Source organism: Petaurus breviceps, unplaced genomic scaffold (genome assembly GCF_028583685.1).
Source record: "Petaurus breviceps papuanus isolate PSGF00001 unplaced genomic scaffold, PetGlider_PUasm1.0 90919, whole genome shotgun sequence".
NCBI classification, from domain to species: Eukaryota; Metazoa; Chordata; class Mammalia; order Diprotodontia; family Petauridae; genus Petaurus; species Petaurus breviceps.
The window spans coordinates 42,172,657-42,191,557 of NW_027187378.1; the positions used below are offsets into that span (position 1 = coordinate 42,172,657).

General features: G+C 41.3%; 1 long non-coding RNA gene across 1 annotated transcript; it reads right to left on the reverse strand.

Annotated features, from left to right (window-relative positions):
- Positions 1-397: 397 nt before the first annotated feature.
- LOC138151840 (uncharacterized) lies at positions 398-13,157 on the reverse strand. Its single transcript, XR_011165935.1, has 4 exons — positions 12,973-13,157; positions 7,425-7,677; positions 3,775-4,314; positions 398-1,374 (listed from the first exon to the last, which is right to left on the reverse strand). It is a non-coding gene; the product is annotated as an uncharacterized lncRNA (long non-coding RNA).
- Positions 13,158-18,901: the final 5,744 nt, after the last annotated feature.

Genomic DNA, 18,901 nt, shown 5'->3' on the forward strand with positions numbered 1-18,901 from the left:
ACTGAAATGACTGAATGACAACAAATGGGGCTGCACTCTACGTCTCCTCACCCCCAGCCTTCCTAAGGGGCTCTACAATACCCCTCTTCCTTCCCACCTTGACCTCATTCTGCTTTTGAAAAGGAAAGGAGCTGAGAAACTCCTACCCTGCCTCTACTGGGGTAGCTGTCCTAGAGGAGGAAGTTGGGTAAATGGGGAGGGGCATCACCAACAGAGGGCCCCCCCCAATCCTGTTCCCCCACTGCCTACAGGCAGGCCCCAGCCCACCAAATACCCCACCCTGGGAGCCAGAGAGGCAGAGGAGAGTGTAGCCCTCCAGGGATGAACCTAACCTCTCACATCCAAAGAGGAAAAGTCGACAAATGAGACAAAATGAAAAATATAATGATGCATATTATATTAATCATCCTCCCCTTTTCTGACACAATAAATCTTCTCTTTAAACTCTGGGTAGCGATTGCATCATCTCCCTCTCTCCTCGAACAGCACAGATTAAGATAAAGTGATAGTACTGTGTCAAAGGGAGCTTTGCTGCCACACTTGGGATACAAAGAGAGAGGTTAATTTATCATCGCTGGGGAGAACTGACAGAAGAGAGATATACTAGCGAAAGGGGATTTAGCACAGGGCCAAGAAACTTCACACTATTTTTACCATCTGTCACATGCTCTAATAAAGCAGGACAAAATATGAAGAAAGGAAAAATGAACTATCAAACACTGATGTAATGCAGCCCATAAATCTAATTTAATTACTTTGCATGGAGACAGGTCCTCGAGTCTGTGTGAATATACTGGATTTTCTTGGCAACTTAACAACTAAGTGTTTTAATAACATCACACTATAATTTATTCTGCTTGAAACACAAAACCCCTTTTGTGAGAGTTTCATTTTTGAGAACTGTTAATTTTTTCGGCTAATGTCAAAACTGGCATAAATTCACATGTGAACTTGAAGCCTGACTGTGAAAAAGGCTTAGGTTACTGTATGCCTTTGTATTGTTTGCTTTTTTTCTTTTTTCCCCCTCTTTTTGCTTTCTGCATGCATTAGAAATAATTGGGCTTTGTTGATGACTTAGGTGAAGAGAGTTGTCTTGCAATTAGATTTTAGTGTAATGACAAAAGGGTGGGGGCAAAAGGGAGGGGCATGAGTCTTGGTAAAATACCAAGAGGGTGGGTAACTGGTGGGGAGACCAATGGAAAGAAAAAAAAAGTCCTTCATTTCCCTATTTTTTTTTTTAAGCGAGAACAGCAAAACCCAAAGAGTAGCATTTGCTGAGGCTGAGCTGGTCGGTTCCTGGAACGAGGAGAATTTCACGGGAGAGGCAGGACGTCAGATCTTGGGGCACTAGGGACTCTGGGAATGCGGTCCGCCCTAGAGGGAGTTGCAAGGCACAGAAAATAAATCAAAACTAAAATTAATATTCATCGGGTGTCTTCCCGAATTTGGATGCAGTTACAGAAATTATTGTTAATAATGAAAGCCATATATCAAAGGTTATAAAATTCATCTGTGCTGGGACACTATTTTTTTAGGCTTTGTTCTGAACCATTAAAGATGACATATTGCATTTGTGTGCCTCTCCATATAATAAGATACATTTAAGGCTGATTCTAACCTAAACTGGCAATTTTGGCATTGAACTCCAGTCCTTAAATGGGAGCCCTGACACTACCATCTAGAGGAGGTCAGCTGATCCCATCAGTTCTCCCATGACCTCACTCAGTAAGGCAGGATAGATGGGTAATTAATTTGTTAGAACATCAGTGATTCATGTTGGGAAAATAAAACCCGCAGCCTCCTTACAAATTCAATTGAAATAGAATCATCATTGTAATAAAAAACATACAACCCCCCCCCACACACATAAACATCCCAAAAAGAAGATCCCAAATTTGGAGGAGAGGCTGTATTGGAAAATAATGGATTTGGAGTCAATGGGCATGAGTTCGAATCCTAGCTCTTTCAATTAATATTTGTGTGATTTTGGGCAAGTTACTTGATCTTTCTGAGCCTCAGTTTCTACATTTATAAAATGAGAGTATTGAGTGAAGGTCCCTAGAAGCTCTAATCCCACTATCCTATTTATTTGTTCATTTAGTCATTCAACAAATATCTATTAAGCAGCTTCCCTATCAAAGGCATTGTGCTAGATGCTGTAAGGACCACAAATGTTTCTCAGGCATGGTCTATGCCTTCTCAGAGTTTGCAATCTAACAGGGCAAATAAGACACATAGAGAAGTAACTATAATAGCAGGCATTATATAAAAGTATAATTACATGTCATAGAAAAGTAGTAGGCAGTTTTGCCTAATGGTTATAGAACTAGCAGGGAATTCTGCAAGTTTTAGGTTTCTGTCCTTCCTCTAATACTAGTTGTTCAACCCTGGGCAAGGTACATGACGTTTGGTGCCCTAGACAACTCTTTAGGACACAAGTACAATGGGAAAAACAACTAATTTGTAGTCAAAAGGACCAACATTCAATTTCCACCTCTGCCATTTTGTCACCCATGTGACCCTGGGCAAGTAGCTTGACCTTTCTGGGTTTCAGTGTACTCATCTTCAAAATGAGGGGTTTAGAATAGATTACCTCTAAAGTTTCTTTCAATTTGAAGTCTATGATCCTTTGAGTGTAGATTTTAGAGGAGTTGATGATCTGAATTGTTGGAAGGAAGTCCAATGCTGGGAGCAATGTATATGGATAAAAGCTCAGGTCCACACCAGGATAAAATAACATTAAAATGAAAAAAAAAAATCTAACGAGCTTTGGCAAATCTCACACACCAGGCAGATTTGAAGTTGGTCCAGTCTGAGGAAAAGAAATGCAATTTCTCTAGAAAATTTAACAAGGAAAGGCATTAACAGGGAATTGCCCAAAACTGCTTCATTAACTTTGAGTAATAATAATAGCTAACATTTCTTTAGTACAGTAAGGTTGGGAAAGCTCTTTAAATACATTTTCTCATTCGATCTTCACAATAACCCTATAAGATAGGTGCCATTATTATCTCCATTTTATAGATAAAGAAATTGAGACCCAGAGAGTCTTTTCTTTTCTTGCTTTTTGGAAGGCAACTGGGGTTAAGTGACTTGCCCAAGGCCACACAGCTAGTTTTTGTGTTAAGTGACTGAGGCTGGATTTGAACTCAGGTCCTCCTGACTCCAGAGCTGGCGCTCTATTCACTGCGCCACCTAGCTGCCCCAGACCCAGAGAGTCTTAAGTGACTTCCCCAGAGTCATATAGCTAGTAAATTCTTAAAGCATGATTTGAACCTACATATTTCTGTCTTCATGTTCAGCATTCTATTGAGTGTTACCACACATAGGCAAGGGTTGTCTACTGTCCAGGAAGCTAGAACATAAAACTTTCTAGCTTATAATTCCTTTTCTTTTTTATCTGAAGTTCATATTCCCCTGCTCAGACTCTGAAAATATAACCAATCATCATAGAAACAGAATAATAACAGCTCATACTTCTATAATGCTTTATAGTTGACAATGCTATGATCCAGATAGTAAAAGTATTATCTTTGTTTTTTCAATAAGGAAAGATACCCAGAGAGGTTAACTCTTAAAATTATCCCTATAATAAAATAGGATGTCATCGCCATACCTTTTAAAGTAGAAGTTGGATGACCCCTCGTCAGGAATTGCATAGATGGGATTACTTGGGATGTTCAGGGAGGACTAGTGCCTCTCCTGTGAGGGCTGGTTGAGCCCTTCTCAGGGTTGCTTATCACCTCAGGTGTCCACCTGTCACCCAACTCTTACCTGTGGCTCCAAGAAGCCTTAGCATGCACAGTGGCCACATTCTGGGAAAACCATCTCGGCAGGCCTGCTAAACGAGATTGAGGGCAACTGACAGGCTTCAAACCCAAGAGTGACTTAGGGGAATGACTACTCCAAGCATGTGAAGACTTCCTCTGGTGGAATGGATGGAGGAAAACAATTTGTTCAAATGGCCATGAAGGTGGCTGAAGGAGGCACTGTGGAAGGCTTAGAACTTGGTCAGACAGTGAAGACATCAAGATCATCCATCGCTTCTCAGGTCACCACTAGTCATCCTGACTTTTGTCTTGACACTGGATTTGGGTGACTCTGGAAAGGAGAGTGAGGCTTATAACTTTGTGCAACTCTGCCTCACTTAAATCCAATTCATGAGTCAAAACATCGCTCTGCGATGTCATTGGTCCTCTTCAAAAATGAGGGACAAACAACAACAGACAGAATTATTGCTTCAGGGACACATTGGGTTAGATGGCCTTTAGGGCTTTTTCCAACTCTGAGATTCAGTGGTGCCAAGTGCTTTCCCTAGGGTTAGACAATAAGTAATAGGATATTATGATAGAATATAATGTCATCATCGAACAGAACACGATGTTATCATACAAAGTAGTAAGTAATAGAATGTTAAGGTAATAGAATATAATATAGATGTAATAGGATATAACGTTATAATGGAATGAAATAGAATGTTAAGTAAGAGAATGTTAGCATTGCAAGGAACTTTGAAGATCATCTTGTTAAAACCTCTTGTTTTACAGATGAGGAAACTGAGGCCTAGAGAAGCAAGAGGTTACACAACTAGGTAGCATCAGAGCTGGGAACTGAACTTAGGTTTTGAAATATTGTCCAGAGGTTCATTAAAGTATTAAGATATGTAGGTAAAAAAATACCTCCTTGAACTTGGAATCTTGCCTGACCTGAACAGAAAGAGATAGTTCTCAGATGTACTTTCTTTAATATTCTAGTTGGCATTAAAAAAAAAATCACTTAATAATTTTTCAGTGACCTTGAGCTGTGTCACTTACCTCTTTTGAAACTTTCAATGGCTCTCTATCACCCAGAGGGGAAACCACAATTATCTTATTTTGGCATTTTAAACCATATACATCTATAACCTGGCATCAACCTTTTTTTTCCAGACTTATTTCATATACTTCCCTTCATTCAGTCTATTTCTGCCAGAACTGACATCCCGTTTTCTACCTCTGTGTATTTGTACAAGCTGTTATTCCCTATGCCTGGGATGTTTTACTTCATCTTAGTCTTTCAGAATCCTTCTTTCCCTCCAATGCTCAGTTCAGTTACCACATTTTCTGTGAAACCTTCCTTGATGACTGTAGCCCGATGTTTTCCCCCTCAATTTTTTCTTAGTGTGCTTTGCCTTGGATGCTTCCCCAAACGTTACAATTCTACTTTCTATAGGGGGCCTTTTCCTGTCTCCCCCTGGACCCACTGCTTGTAACTTCCCCATAGGATTACCTTCCATTTACACTGTATATTTTTGTAGGCATAATTTTTTTGTACGTTTTCTCCCCACTTAGAATGTAAGTTCCCTGAGGGCAGGGATTATTTTTGCCTTCATTTACAATCCTTAGAGGACAGCAGAATACCACTCCTTTTCGGTTAGAAGACTGGCCCTGAAGGATCCATCTTCATTGGCTGACTGCTACCGTGTACTATAATGCCTGTCCAAACTGCATCTTTTTATAGTCGAATGTAAGCTCCTTGAAGGCAGCCTTATCTTGTTTCATCCTTGTGCCCCTAGTGCTGAGCCCAAAACCCTACATGGACTAGGCAGTGACACATGTTTATTAAATTGACTTAAATGATAAATACTAAAAAAAAATCCTCAAACTCTTGCCATTAATTTATGAGGTGATTTGGTTTTAAGTACAGTGATTCAGCTGAAAGTTTTGTGGACTGTTATTAGATTTTTTTTTTCAACTACAGTCATGCTTCTCCCCATCCTGTACTGAAGGCCCCCATATTGCAGTTATTCGTTTTGTAGGACCTACTGAAATTCTCTACATGTGGGCGCCCCCTTCTGACTCTACTGCAGACTGCATCCATCCAAAGCCTTGGCTCCTACACAGTAAGTGCTTCAGAAATGATGAGTCCCTGTGGCTGTCTGGAAAGGAGACCTGCCCCTGCTAACGCAGAGCTCAGCACACTCAGAGAACAGGCAGGAATCAGTGTCTACTCAGTAGCAAAGAAAAAAAAATCCCTGCAAAGGCACCCTCTGTTCTCAAGTTCCTAAAGGAGAGTGGGAAAAAATGCTAAAAAGCCCACAAAATTGACTGCATTGTCTCCCTTTAATGGGTAGCTGTTAGCCTGAGTCTGCCTGACACAAGGTTAACTTGACCTCTCGAATAAAACAATTGTACTTCAACTGCCCATGTTACTGTGTGGCTCTTCACATCCTTATTATAACAGGTACCTTGCTTTAACCTTGCTGGTCAAGATGACAAATCATTTACATGAACAGATTATGCAGGGAAGGCTCCAGGGCTATGCTGGAAATGCATTAGCACCAGGTGGCTGAGGCAAGCCCAGAGCGAGGAGATGAACCTGAAACCCAGGCAGCCACTAAACCAGTTTGGGAGTGTAAGCTTGGCTAGGAAAACCTTCTAACCCCAGCAGTCTCTGTTTGGCCCCCAGGGTGTGTGTAGACATTTTCTTCTTTTTTTAAAATCTTGCTTGCTTCTCAAGAATCACTCTTTTTTGGTTGTTGTTTTGTTTTGCTTTTTAGTTTGGAGATCTACTAAACTCAAGGCATTATTAGCTAAATCCCATATCACTAACCTTGTAAATTTGGTTCCCAAATCTTCTTACATCTGCCCACACTTCTTTCCAAAGGAATCATAGGAATTAAAGCCACAAGGGACACTGCAACTCATTTAGCATAACTCTCTCATTTTGCAAAGCAAGAAACTGAGGTCTAGTGTTATTCTACTAGTAGAGTGGTGATTTGAGTCCAGGTTTCCTGTTCCAGAACTCCTTTCCAAAGTCACAGACTAATCAAGGTGGATGTGTATATGTGTGTATAGAGGTGAGTGGGGAAGATTGGAATGGGGAGAAGGAGCTAGAAAACTTCCAGGGTCTAAATTATCTAGACCTTGTGCTTAAACCCAATGGCAAAGGGTCCAGAAACCAAGAGACCAGGGAGTCTCACCAAGATGGGCTACCCGTTGTACATTTTTCTCTTGGTTCTGAGAGGTTGCATTGGTGGCAGCCTTTTTCTGGGACTATTCTAGAAACTAGTAGCCTTAAAGATTCATATGGTACTTACTTCCGTTTTTAGGAGCCAAAGATATTCCAGCAGATACAGACAGAATTTTGTTTGCCATTGAAGACGTGGAGTATGAAATAGAGGATAGAAGACCAATTTCAGAATTAGGAAGACTCTATTTCAGACCCTGTCTTTTGAATGCATTAGGTGGTTCACCATTGGGAAGTCACTTAACCTCTCAATGTCTCTGGCAACCCTTTAAAACTTTTAAGTTACAGATGAATTGCAGATTTGCACGGTAGAGATAGAATAATGACAGCTTCCCCATACTGATGAAATCACAGTTCTGTCCTTCTCTCCTCCCCCCTTCCCCCAAATATGCAGGTGGACATATTGGAAATCTGACCTTGAAACTGATGGGTTCTTGAGACCCAGAGTGAGGTTCCAGGGTTAAATACAGGGTGTCAGCATAAGACTGTAAAGAAGTCAGGATTGCTACTCTTCTTCTGGTCATTCAAGAAGGCTGGCCTGAGGGCCTAGAAAATCCATCTTATTCCACTGGGAGTAGAAGAGTGGTTTTTCAAGGCAAATGACTTTGACATCTCATATATTTCTGGCTCCACCTCCCTTCAAGTGTAAGCTGAACTCTACCTGATAGTCTGAAAGTCAATGCAAATGAGAAATCAATTACAAATAGAAGGATATCTCATTTTAAGAAAACTCAATATAAAAAGCACGATGGATAAAGAGGTGCGGAACAGAGCAAAGCCTGGCAGGTTTGTTGCTGGCACATTTATCTACTTACCTGTATATGCACACAGATTTATAAAAGTATTTATCTACATGAATATATATACAAACATACATGCATGTACAGACACATATAAATACGTGCATGTGAACATACATGCACACACATGTGTATATGCACAGACATGCATGTGTACATGCACACATATACAGATATATACGTATATGTGCATGTATATGCATACACATATATACAAACACACACCATGTACACATATATGATTTCTATGTTGTGCATATGTTATGAGGAAAAGAATGAGCTTTCCCTTTTGGGGCTTGCTCGGAGATCCATTGTTGGATGTCAGCCCTTGAAATGATTTGAGAGACATACAAGGTAGTAATAAAGAAGTAACAGGAATTAAAGAGGACTTTCTAACCTTAAGACAGAGTCATTGATCCTACTATTAGGAGGAAGCGAGTTTGCAACAGACTAAATACCTGTGAGCTCCATTTAGATGGCTTGATATTCTGGATTCCAGAAGAGTTTGGCCTCTTTGAGGTAAAGATTCTTGGAATCCAAAGATATTTTGATTTATAAAGGAAAAGCAGTTGAAGGTTTTCCTAGTCTGGTGACTGCCTTTCTAAAAAAAGTTTAAGCTTTGGAGGCTAACTAAAAGAGAAATGGTAAGGCCCATTCTTCTCATTCTGAGATCCCAGGTCAAGTCTAATAAGGACAGATGGGGATCAGTAGAGCTTTGATGGGATTCAGTAGGAGAACAGCCGAGGTGTAACACCTAGCTAGGAGCAGAGAAATTTGATGGTGATATCTAGGTTCTAACTAAACAGAAAGCAAGGTGTGGGAGGAGAAGACAGTGACATCATCAGAAAACACCTACTGTTTCAGAAGCAGGGAGAGATGGGGCTGAGTCCCCTAAACACAAGGATGGTCTGAAGAATGTAGGAGGAAAAGAATTAGTCCCAGTTGTGACCCAGGTAGAACCTTTCACACAATACCAGGCTGAAGATGTATTGACTGAGACATATTGCCTACATTGACAATTTTCTTCAAAGCCCTGATGCTATAGAAATGCTGTGTGTAATATATTTGCCTTTCCTGACAATGGTATTATATGACTGATCCTCAGGTTACCTTGAAACATCCCCCTCTCCCTCTCTGCCAACCCATGTATTTCCTCAATGATCCCTCTCTTTCTTCACCATAAACTTCTTTCATTTTCAAATTCCGCCCCCCTGCTTTTGGTCACAAAATGTAATATTGCCCTTCCTTTTTACTCAGATGCTTGTTTCTGGGGATGGAGTAGAGAGAGAGGGGATTCCTGATCATCCCATAGAATCACAGGGATCCTTTGACTCTCTTCTGAGACACAGTCCAGAAGAATTGAATTGCATGTTATAATTTGCAGAGTGCAGGGGCGAGGTCTTAGAGCACCCCTGAGAATGGGTGGCTTCCAGAAAAGGTAGGAATTGAGCCTTCAGGGTAGAAATATTCTAGTCTATACGCCCAGGGGGCAGCTTAGAATGTTCTCTCAGAGACATTTTGCTGTCTCCCTCCCCAGCCTTCTCTTCTTCCTCAGCAACAATACTTCCCAACCCTTCTCTATGCTCATTCCCAGGGTGAACCAGTGCCCAGTTTCCACAGAAATGTCATATCTTCTTGGGAAAGACACTCCAGCCAACATTCTCCTCCCCTCCCTATGCCTCCTAGCTCTCCTCTGCCCTTTTTTCTCCTGCTCTCTGCCCTACACACCCACCACCCCCAGGAAATTCAAAGAGCAATGATGAGAGTCTGGCAGAGGTCCATCCCTCCCACTGGGATGTGCGTGCCTGGCTGTGTGGGTGGGGAGGAGACAGAGCCTGCATCTGCCCCCTCTTAATGCTGATGTCTGATCCCTGATGCCAGTTTCAGGCAGAGAACTGGGAGACAGAGATATGCAGTGCTGACCCTGGGTGCCTGCTTGCCAGCAGCTTTGCCCTGCATGCTGCCCACCAGCAGAGACAGCTCATAATTCACTCATGCCACAGGTGTGGATGGAGGCAGGAGAGAAGGGGGCATTCTCTCATTGCAGCAAGTAACTTAACCTGCCCTTTTCCTAGGGATCACAGTTTCTATTTATTTCTACCCCTTTCCACCCTTTTCCATGAATGTCTAAAGCTTTATATAGTGCATTAAGATTGACACTTACACAGGGAGGGGCTGTGACTCAGGTTAAAATTTTTTTAATCATTTTGTTTATTAAAAGGAAATTGCTTTCCATTCCCAGGCCCCCTGCCACTGGTGGCAAAGTGTTCATTGCTGAGTGATAGACAGGTGGGGTCTGGAAGCACAATGCAATGAGCTGTGGAATGTTTGGAGTCTGAGACATAGGCTTAATGGGCCTAGATACCACAGAGGTGACAGTCTCTAGTCCTTAGAACAAACTACAGTTGGGTGGATCATAGCCAGCACCAGAGTAAGCCGAGGCTTACGGGACAGGGGTGATTTAGGGATGGCAGGATTATAGGACCATATATTTAGAGCTGGAAGGGATCACAGAGGTCATCTAGTCCAATCCCTTCATTTTGCAGAGGGTGAATGACTTACCCAAGGTCACAAGTGGTAAGTGGTTGAGCAAGAACTCTGTTTCTACTGTAGCATCTTGCCTCAGGTTTGCTAGGAGTAAGGTTGGGCAGGAAGAGAAGACAGGGATTAGTAATATGCGGCAGGATGGCATAATGGAAAAAAAAAATCCTTGGATTTTTGAGTCAAGAGGACCTTTGCTCCAATGCCAAACTTGCCACTTCCTAGTTGTGTGAACATGGGCAAATCATTTCCACTTTTTTTTGGTCCTCAGTTTCCTCATATGTAGGTGAAAAGGACTGGATATGATTTGCTTCTAAGGTCTCTTCTAAATTCTGATGATCCTATGACTTGGGTATAGGATGATTTCAATCCATCTTCAAATGGTGAAGCAGTTCCTCCCCAGACTTGGTTGAATAGGATTGACTGGAAAGACTAGCTTCTCTTATACATCCATGCCCTCCCCTAGCCCTAGATACTCAGTGCCCTCATCCTGCCCCAAGGACCAAATTTTCTGGGGCCCTTAGAGCTCATAACAAGGATGCTCTGTTGCTTATGCAACTGGACATGGGGACTGGACAGATATATGAAGGCCTCCCTAACCAAAACCATCTTCCCAATTAACCCCAGGCATTCTTGCCTTTGAGTTAAGGTCCCTGTTAAATATACACATTTCCTTGGAAGAATAGCACATTAATCATAGGATCAAGAGCTGGATGGGGCATCTTTGATGGGTTCTTTTAGTTGCATAACTAGAGCTGGAAAAGACTTTGGAGGATAATCCCATCATTTTACAGATGGAGAAACTGAGACCCAAGGAAGTAGTGCAACTTGCCCAAAATCATACAAGTAATGTCAGAGGTGGGAACTGAATCCAGCTCCTAAGTGAGTCCCAGGAGGGTAAAGTGATGTTCATAAGTTTAAAAATGAAGTTAACAAAAGAGAACAGTTTTGAATCTAAATCCACTGACCCCAGAGCTAGACGTCGTTCCATACTTTAAATCACCTTTCCATCTAGTACAACCCTCTGCCATACAGATGAGATAATTGGGGCTCAAGGAGGTTACTTTACTCAAGATCATATAGATAGTAAGCCTCAGAGACAGTAATTGAACCTACGACTTCCTTTCATTATTATTATCATCATGACAATCATTTTCCTGATCTATTCTCTTCTCAAGAGTTTAGAACAGAAAATCCAGGGATATTCTACAGTTGATTATAGAGTCAGGAGCCATTTTGGTTGAGTAGAATGTAAGTTCCATGGCTTGGAACTGTTTTGATCCTAACAGTTAACCCTGTGGGAAACCCATCCTAGGCTCTGGAATGATGTCAGGGTGTTTGCATGTCTCACTTTTTTTGAATGCTTGGCCATGTGGAACACAGGAGGGTGGGTGGCTGGGTGGGTGGGGATGTGGAGATCTGAGTTTGTATGTCTGTGTGGTGTGTTCATATTTTGGTCCATATGCCTGTCTCTTTCACACTCAAAAATCTGTCTCCTTAGGCTGCAACCAGAAAGAAGTTTTCATTATTAGGCTACATTATTAGCAAATAGCATTTTTAAAATGTGGGCGAAGACAATCAAAGCCTTTCCAAAGACAGTTTCCAAAGGGGAGGAGGTGGCAGACATAGCACTCTGTGGTTTTCATTCCCACCCCTCAATACCTAGTTCTACTATTTTGATAGAACTATTACAAATGAGTCTGTTGTAGAAGGTCTACATGGATCTTAACATATGTGCCTCCGAAGAACAGAGTCTGTTTTTAGCATACTGATTTGATTGGTGGAAGAGAAGGTGCTCAACAGGGTCAGGAGACCTTAGTTCGAATTTAGCTTCTGCTACTGACTAGCTGGAGCTTGGAAAAGTCACTTTCTCTCCTTCTGGGTCTATTTTCCTATCTGTGACATGCAGATAATGGCTGATAGATAATTGTGAAGAAAGTCTTCTGTTAATCTGAAAACATTCTATTTAATTTAATTTTAATAAGCATTTATTAAGTGCTTACTGCACTGTGCTAGGTGGTGAGGGTACCAAGCCAAAATCAAATATTTCCTGCCCTCAAGGGGTTTACATTCTACTGGAGCGTGTGTGTGAATGCATATGTACATAGCTAAGTATTTACAAAGCATATTCAAAATAATCCAAAGGTATTTTAAGAGAGTGGGTGCAGTGCCAACTGAAGGGAATCAGGAAAGGTCTTGAGGAGGATGGGCCCCAGGTTTTGAAGGAAGCTAGATGTTCTAAGAGCCAGCTTTGGAGGAGGGAGTCCAACACATGGCAGCTTGCCTGTGGAAAGTCAAAGGGTTGCAGGTGGGAGATGGAACATCCTGTACAAGGGAACAGCTAATAGGCCAATGAGGATGGAACAGAGAATGGAAGGATTACATAATTTGAACTGCTCTGATTATTATTTAGTCGGGGCGAGGCAGCCTTGGGAGCTGCTGGGTCTTTGGGATCTTCAGTGCAATGAAATGTCTAGTCTTTAAATTCCATTGCAGCTCTTAGCTAGGTAGATTGGTTATACGTGGGTACACATTCACACACACTGGCTCCCAAATCTCAGAACATGTATGCATAAAGTAGATGGTAGATTAGGTTACCGGGAAAGGAAATGTATAAATGTACCTTTGCAAGAAGATTAACTGATGGTAGCAGCAAGTTGCTGATGAAGGCAGTTTGTGTAAGAGCAGGGCCTGGCTGCTGGGGCTCATCTGTCTCTGCTGTCATTCCTTCATTGCCTTTCTTTGCAGCAAGCAGGAGTGAGCCCTGGGCTTTCTGTCTCAAATCCCTCCCTCCTCTTCTGCCCACTCCACTTGATTTCCCATCCAGTCTATATATGAGGAGCTTCACAAGGGTGGGGACTGGGAAGAAGAGCTGACTTCTGCTTGTGTATTCAGGAGCCTCAGCACTGAAAGCATACCAGATCTAGGTCCCTCCCATCTGTGGCCATCTCAGAGGGCCCAAAGCCACTCCAGGGACAAGGATGGCTGCTTCAGGTACCAAGGTGGCAATGTGAACATAGACCACTGGATCTGGAGTCAGGAATTTTGTTCAGCTGCTTTTCAGTTGTGTCCCACTCTTCATGATTCCATTTGGGGTTTTCTTAGCAAAGATACTGGAGTGGTTTGTCATTTCCTTCTCCAGCTCATTTTATAGATGAGAAAACTGAGGTAGGCAGGGTTAAGTGACTTGCCCAGGGTCACACAGCTAGTAAGTTTCTGAGGTCAGATTTGAACTTAGGAAGGTGAGTCTTCCTGACTCCAGGCCTGACATTCTATCCACTGAACCATGTAATATCTGAATTCAAATCTAGCTTCAGATATTTCCTAACTGTGTGCCTATAGGCAAGTCACTTAAACTCTCTGTGCTTCATTTGCCTCATCTGTAAAGGGGAGATAGCAGCACCTACATCTCAGCTTTGTTGTGAGGATCACTATATGAATGATAGCTATTTATTGTTATTGCCATCATCATCATCACCTCCATGCTCTCCTTGAAAACAGATCCCCAAACACTTCTAACAAATAAGATCTTCCTCACTCCTCCAGAGAAAGAAGAGGGAGAGAAAAAGTGAGCATAGGTTCATTGGATTTACGGGCAAAAGGAACCTTAATCATCATCTAGTACTATAAGAACTGGAATCTAGTTCAAACCCCTCATTTTACAGATGAGGAAGCTGAGACCCAGAAAGGCTAAATGATTTGCATAAATTCATGGCAAACTAGGATTTGAACCCCATTGGGTCTTCTGGCTCAAAATGCACTATTTTCCCCTCATATAATATGATGCAAAGTAAGCAAGAAATAATATTAGTTCCTTTGTACAGGTGGGAGGGAAACTGAGGCAGCATGGGAGCTCTTTAAAACAGAAGAGCTGGTAGCAATGTTTAGTTCAGTCAAAAGCAAATCAGTAACTATACCACTGTATTCTATATAAATCTGTCAGAATAGGGCCTTAAGTTATTTAGATTTGAATTGTTATTGGGCTTCCTTCTGGGGACATTGTTAACAGCCTTGCAGGTTGAGACTTGGGGCCATCAGTCAATTTAGAGTACAGAATAGTTAGAATATGGGCACATGGAATTCAAAGGCCAGAAACACATCTTTGGAAAGTCCCAGAGACAGGGGTATTTGCTAGGGTATGGAGTGGGGCAGATTTAACAGAAGAAAAAAAGGTAACAAGAATATACAAAAGAACCATACAAGAAAGCTCTTAGCATTACCCATAACCACAGTGGTGTGGTTACTGATCAAGAGCCAGACATTCTGGAGAATGAAGTCAAGTGGGTCTTAGGAAACACTGCTAACAATAAGGCTAGTGAAGGTGACAGAATTCCAGCTGAGATATTTAAAACCCTAAAGGATGAAGCTGTTAAAGTGCTGTATTCAATATGCCAGCAAATTTGGAAAACACAGCAGTGGCCACTGGATTGGAAAAGATCAGTTTTCGTCCAAATCCTTAAGAAGGGCAATGCCAAGGAATGTTCAAAATACTGAACAATTATGCTCATTTCACATACCAGCAAGATTATGCTTAGGATTCTGCAAGCTAGGCTTCAGCAAAATATGAACTGAAGATTACCATAAGAACAGGTCGGTTTTCAAAGAGGCAGAGGAACTAGAGACCAAATTGCCAACATTTGCTGTATTTTGGAGAAAGCAAGGGTGTTCCAGAAGTACATCTACTTCTGTTTCATTGACTACACTAAAGCCTTGGACTGAGTGGATCACAGCAAAGTGTGGCAAGTATTCAAAGAGATGAGAGTACCAGATGATCTTACTTGCTCCCTGAGGAACTTGTATGTGGATCAAGAAGCAACAGTTAGAACCTAACATTGAATAATTCACTGGTTTAAGATTTGTAAAGGAATATGACAAGACTGTATATTGTCACCTTATTTATTTAACTTTTTTTTTTAAAGCAATCAGGGTTAAGTAACTTGCTCAAGGTTACATGGCCAGTTATTTCTGGGTGTGGTGCTGAGTATCTGAGCCCAGATTTGATCCAGGTCATCCGGACACTGAAGCCGGCTCTTACTCGCTGAGCAACCTGGCCGCCCCTAAGCAATTGGGGTTAAGTAACTTGCTCAAGGTTACACGGCCAAGTGTTTCTGGGTGGGTGCTAAGTGTCTGAGCCCGGGATTCGATCTCCAGGTCTTCTCAACACTAGAGCCAGTGCTCTTACTCGCTGTGCTACCTGGCCGCCCCATTTATTTAACTTTTATGCAGAGTACATTGTGCAAAATACTAGGCTAGATGAATAAAAAGGTAGAATTAAGGCTGCAGGGAGAAATATCAACAATCTCAGATATATGGATGATAACACTCTGATGGCAGAAAGTAAAGAGGAATTAAGAAGTCTCATGATAAGAATAAAAGAGGAAAGAGTAAAAGCTGGCCTGAAGCTTAATATAAAAAAAAAAAAACCAACTAAGATCTTGGCAACTGGTCCCATCACTTCCTGGCAAATAGAGGGAGAAGAAATGGAAGCAGTGTTAGATTTTATATTCTTGGACTCAAAGATCACTGCAGACAGCAACTACAGCCATGAAATTAAAAGATGTTTGCTCTTTGGATGGAAAGCTGTGCCAAATCTGGACAGCATACTAAAAAGCAGAAACATCACCTTGCTGACAAAGGTCCATATAGTCAGAGCTATGGTTTTTTCAGTAGTAATGTCTGACTCTGAGAGTTTATGGAAAGCTGAGTGCCACAGAATTACACTTTTGCATTGTGGTTCTGGAGAAGATTTTTGAGAGTCCCTTGGACAGCAAGAAGTTCAAATAAGTCAACACTTGAGGAAATTAATTCAGGCTATTCACCAGAAGGTCAAAATACTGAAACTGAAGCTTAAATATTTTGACCATATAATGAGAAGACAGGACTCATTGGAAAAGACCCTGATGTTGGGAACAACTGAAGGCAAAAGTAAAAGGAGACAGCAGGGGATGAGATGGATAAATAGTGTCATAGAAACAATGCACTTGAACTTGGACAGACTTCTAGAGATAGTGGAGGATAGAAGGGCCTGGTACACTAAGGTCCATGCGGTCACGAAGAGTCGGACATGACTGAACAAGGCATGGAATGGGAAATCTAACAGAAAATAGTTATTGGTGATTGCGAGGCTTGTAGCACAGCACGCAGCTCAGAGTGAGTTGAATTGAAGGGAGATTGTGGATCGCAGGTTCCCACATGTTGTGCCAAGGAGATCATGATGTATTGGGAATCTTGGGTTTCTAGTCCTCATGTTGTTGTTGTTTTGGGGGGCTCCTGGGGCAAGGAAGATTCATTGTACTTAACTGGATTCCCAGGGGGCATGTTGATATGTCCTCTTTGAAGAGTGGCCTCCAGGAGATTCCAGTGGGTAATGAAAGAGGTAGTGTAGAAACCAAGGCACAGACATAACAGCGGACATGAGGATGATGAAGTTGTGACCACAGGCACAGCTGCTTTCTTGGTGTGTAGCTCATGCAAACTGAAGCTTTTTTCCCCTCACCCCTCAAAAAAGGCAACAGCTTCAGAGGCCCTGGCATCCTGAAAAACATTTGCTTTATTTATAAATGCTTCAAAAGACTTGTGAACGTAAGTGGTAGTATATTATGGTGAAAGGAACAATGAAAAGGGAAAGAGGAGACCTGGGTTCTAGAAATTACTATTCTACTGACCAGCTCTGACCCTTCGACTAGGGCTCTTTTTCCTCATGTTGTTAAAGGAAGGGGTTGGAATAGATGATATATAAGGGTTCTTCTAATTCTGAAATTCTACAACTCTGACCAAAATACCCAAAACTTAGATCTACTTTGAGGAAATACTTTGGAATAATTCACTTCCTGGGGGAGAATTTATTCTTTAAGATGATTAGAATGCTCTCTGAAAGAGTTAATTCACATCTAAGAGGAGAAGCTGCTTTTAAATTTTGGCCCTTGAAAAGTGAAATAGAAATACAATTAAACCCTGGCTTAAAATACTGTTGTTGGGGCATAATACCACCTTGGTAGGCTACTCAGCTTACTGTATGAAGCTATATTTGGGGAGTTGAGGAATTGATCTGAATTGAATGAATTAATCCAGGAGATATTCCAAGTTGAGTGATAACAAGTCATGGTATAATAGAGCTCTACTCTACCTTGTAATAATCACAAAAACGAACACTTGAATTAGGTTAGGTTGGTATATGGGACAATGGTATCTTTCAGCTGAGATCATCACAGCTTTCACAGATGATGCTAAGTTTTTCACTAGTAGTTTTAGAATGATCCTTTTCTGTAATCCTCAAATCATTCTTTCCAGGACAAAGAGAGAAGAAAAGGTCATATGTGGGTCAGACAGCTGACAAACGTTTGATTCTGCGTAGCTATGTACTCAAAGAGAGCAAATAGTGACAGGAGAAGATAGTGATGGACCATAGAATTGTAAGAAATAATTGTGCTATTGGGAACAAATATAATGATAATAATGATATAGTACTAATTATAACACTTTAAGGTTTGTGGAGTGCTTTGCGTATGTTAACTCATTTGATATTTGAACCCTATGAAGTGCTTTTATTATCCTTATTTTACAGATGAGGAAAGTGAGGCACCGAGTTTAAGTGACTTGTCTGGGGTCACATAGCTACTAAGTGTCTGAGGCAAGATTCAAAATTAGTTCTTCTTGGGCTCAATTCACTTTGTGACCTAGACTCCCAAAGATGAAACAAGACTCATTTGCCTCAGTGGATGAATATTTCATTAGAATAATAATGGCCTTCCAAGGAATCACTGCTTTTTTTTAATTTATCTATTTTTTCACAATCATGGCATACACTGATTTAAACAAGGTCAAGAAACTCTGAGGTTTTATATATATTTTTTAATTGAGTAGGTTGGACTCTATAACTTTTCAAGTCCCTTCTTACTCTATGATCCTATGACTTACTAGGCATTCCTCTTCCATTTGACAGTTGAGTAAACTGATGATCAGTAAGGGGTAGTAGCTGGCCCAGCATTAGGAGTTATGGATCCTCTTACCAGTGCTGGGGTGTGCTCCAATCGTCTTAAACTGACCCAAAAGACGTTTGTTAAAATTTCAGGGTATTTACGGAATTTGACAATTGCTACAAATAAGGGCACGGTTTATTGTTTTGTTGTTTACCTAGACTTAAGAAAGTGATGAAGAAAATGTTAATAATATAGTGCAAACTTAAAATTATGTTGGGTGTACAATAAATATTTCTTTCCTCTAAGAGTTAGTTGTTAAACACTAACCAGAAGATCTCTAATCATACTGCCAACTATCTGCCCAGCACCTTACAATGCATGCTTCAATATTTAACATGAAAATGGGCACAAATGGATTTCTCCTAATGTGAAGTATTTTATCCTGGCTGCCACATTTTAGGAAAGTTGCTGAAACACTGGAAAATGTCCAGAAGAGGGCAATCAGAAGGTTGAGAAAATATGAGAACAATTTAAAGAACCGAGGAAATTTATTCTGAAGAAGAGATAACTAGAGGGCAGGGGTAGGCTGGGAAGGGCAGCTTCCAAGTATCTGAAGAAATTCTGTTAAGTAGA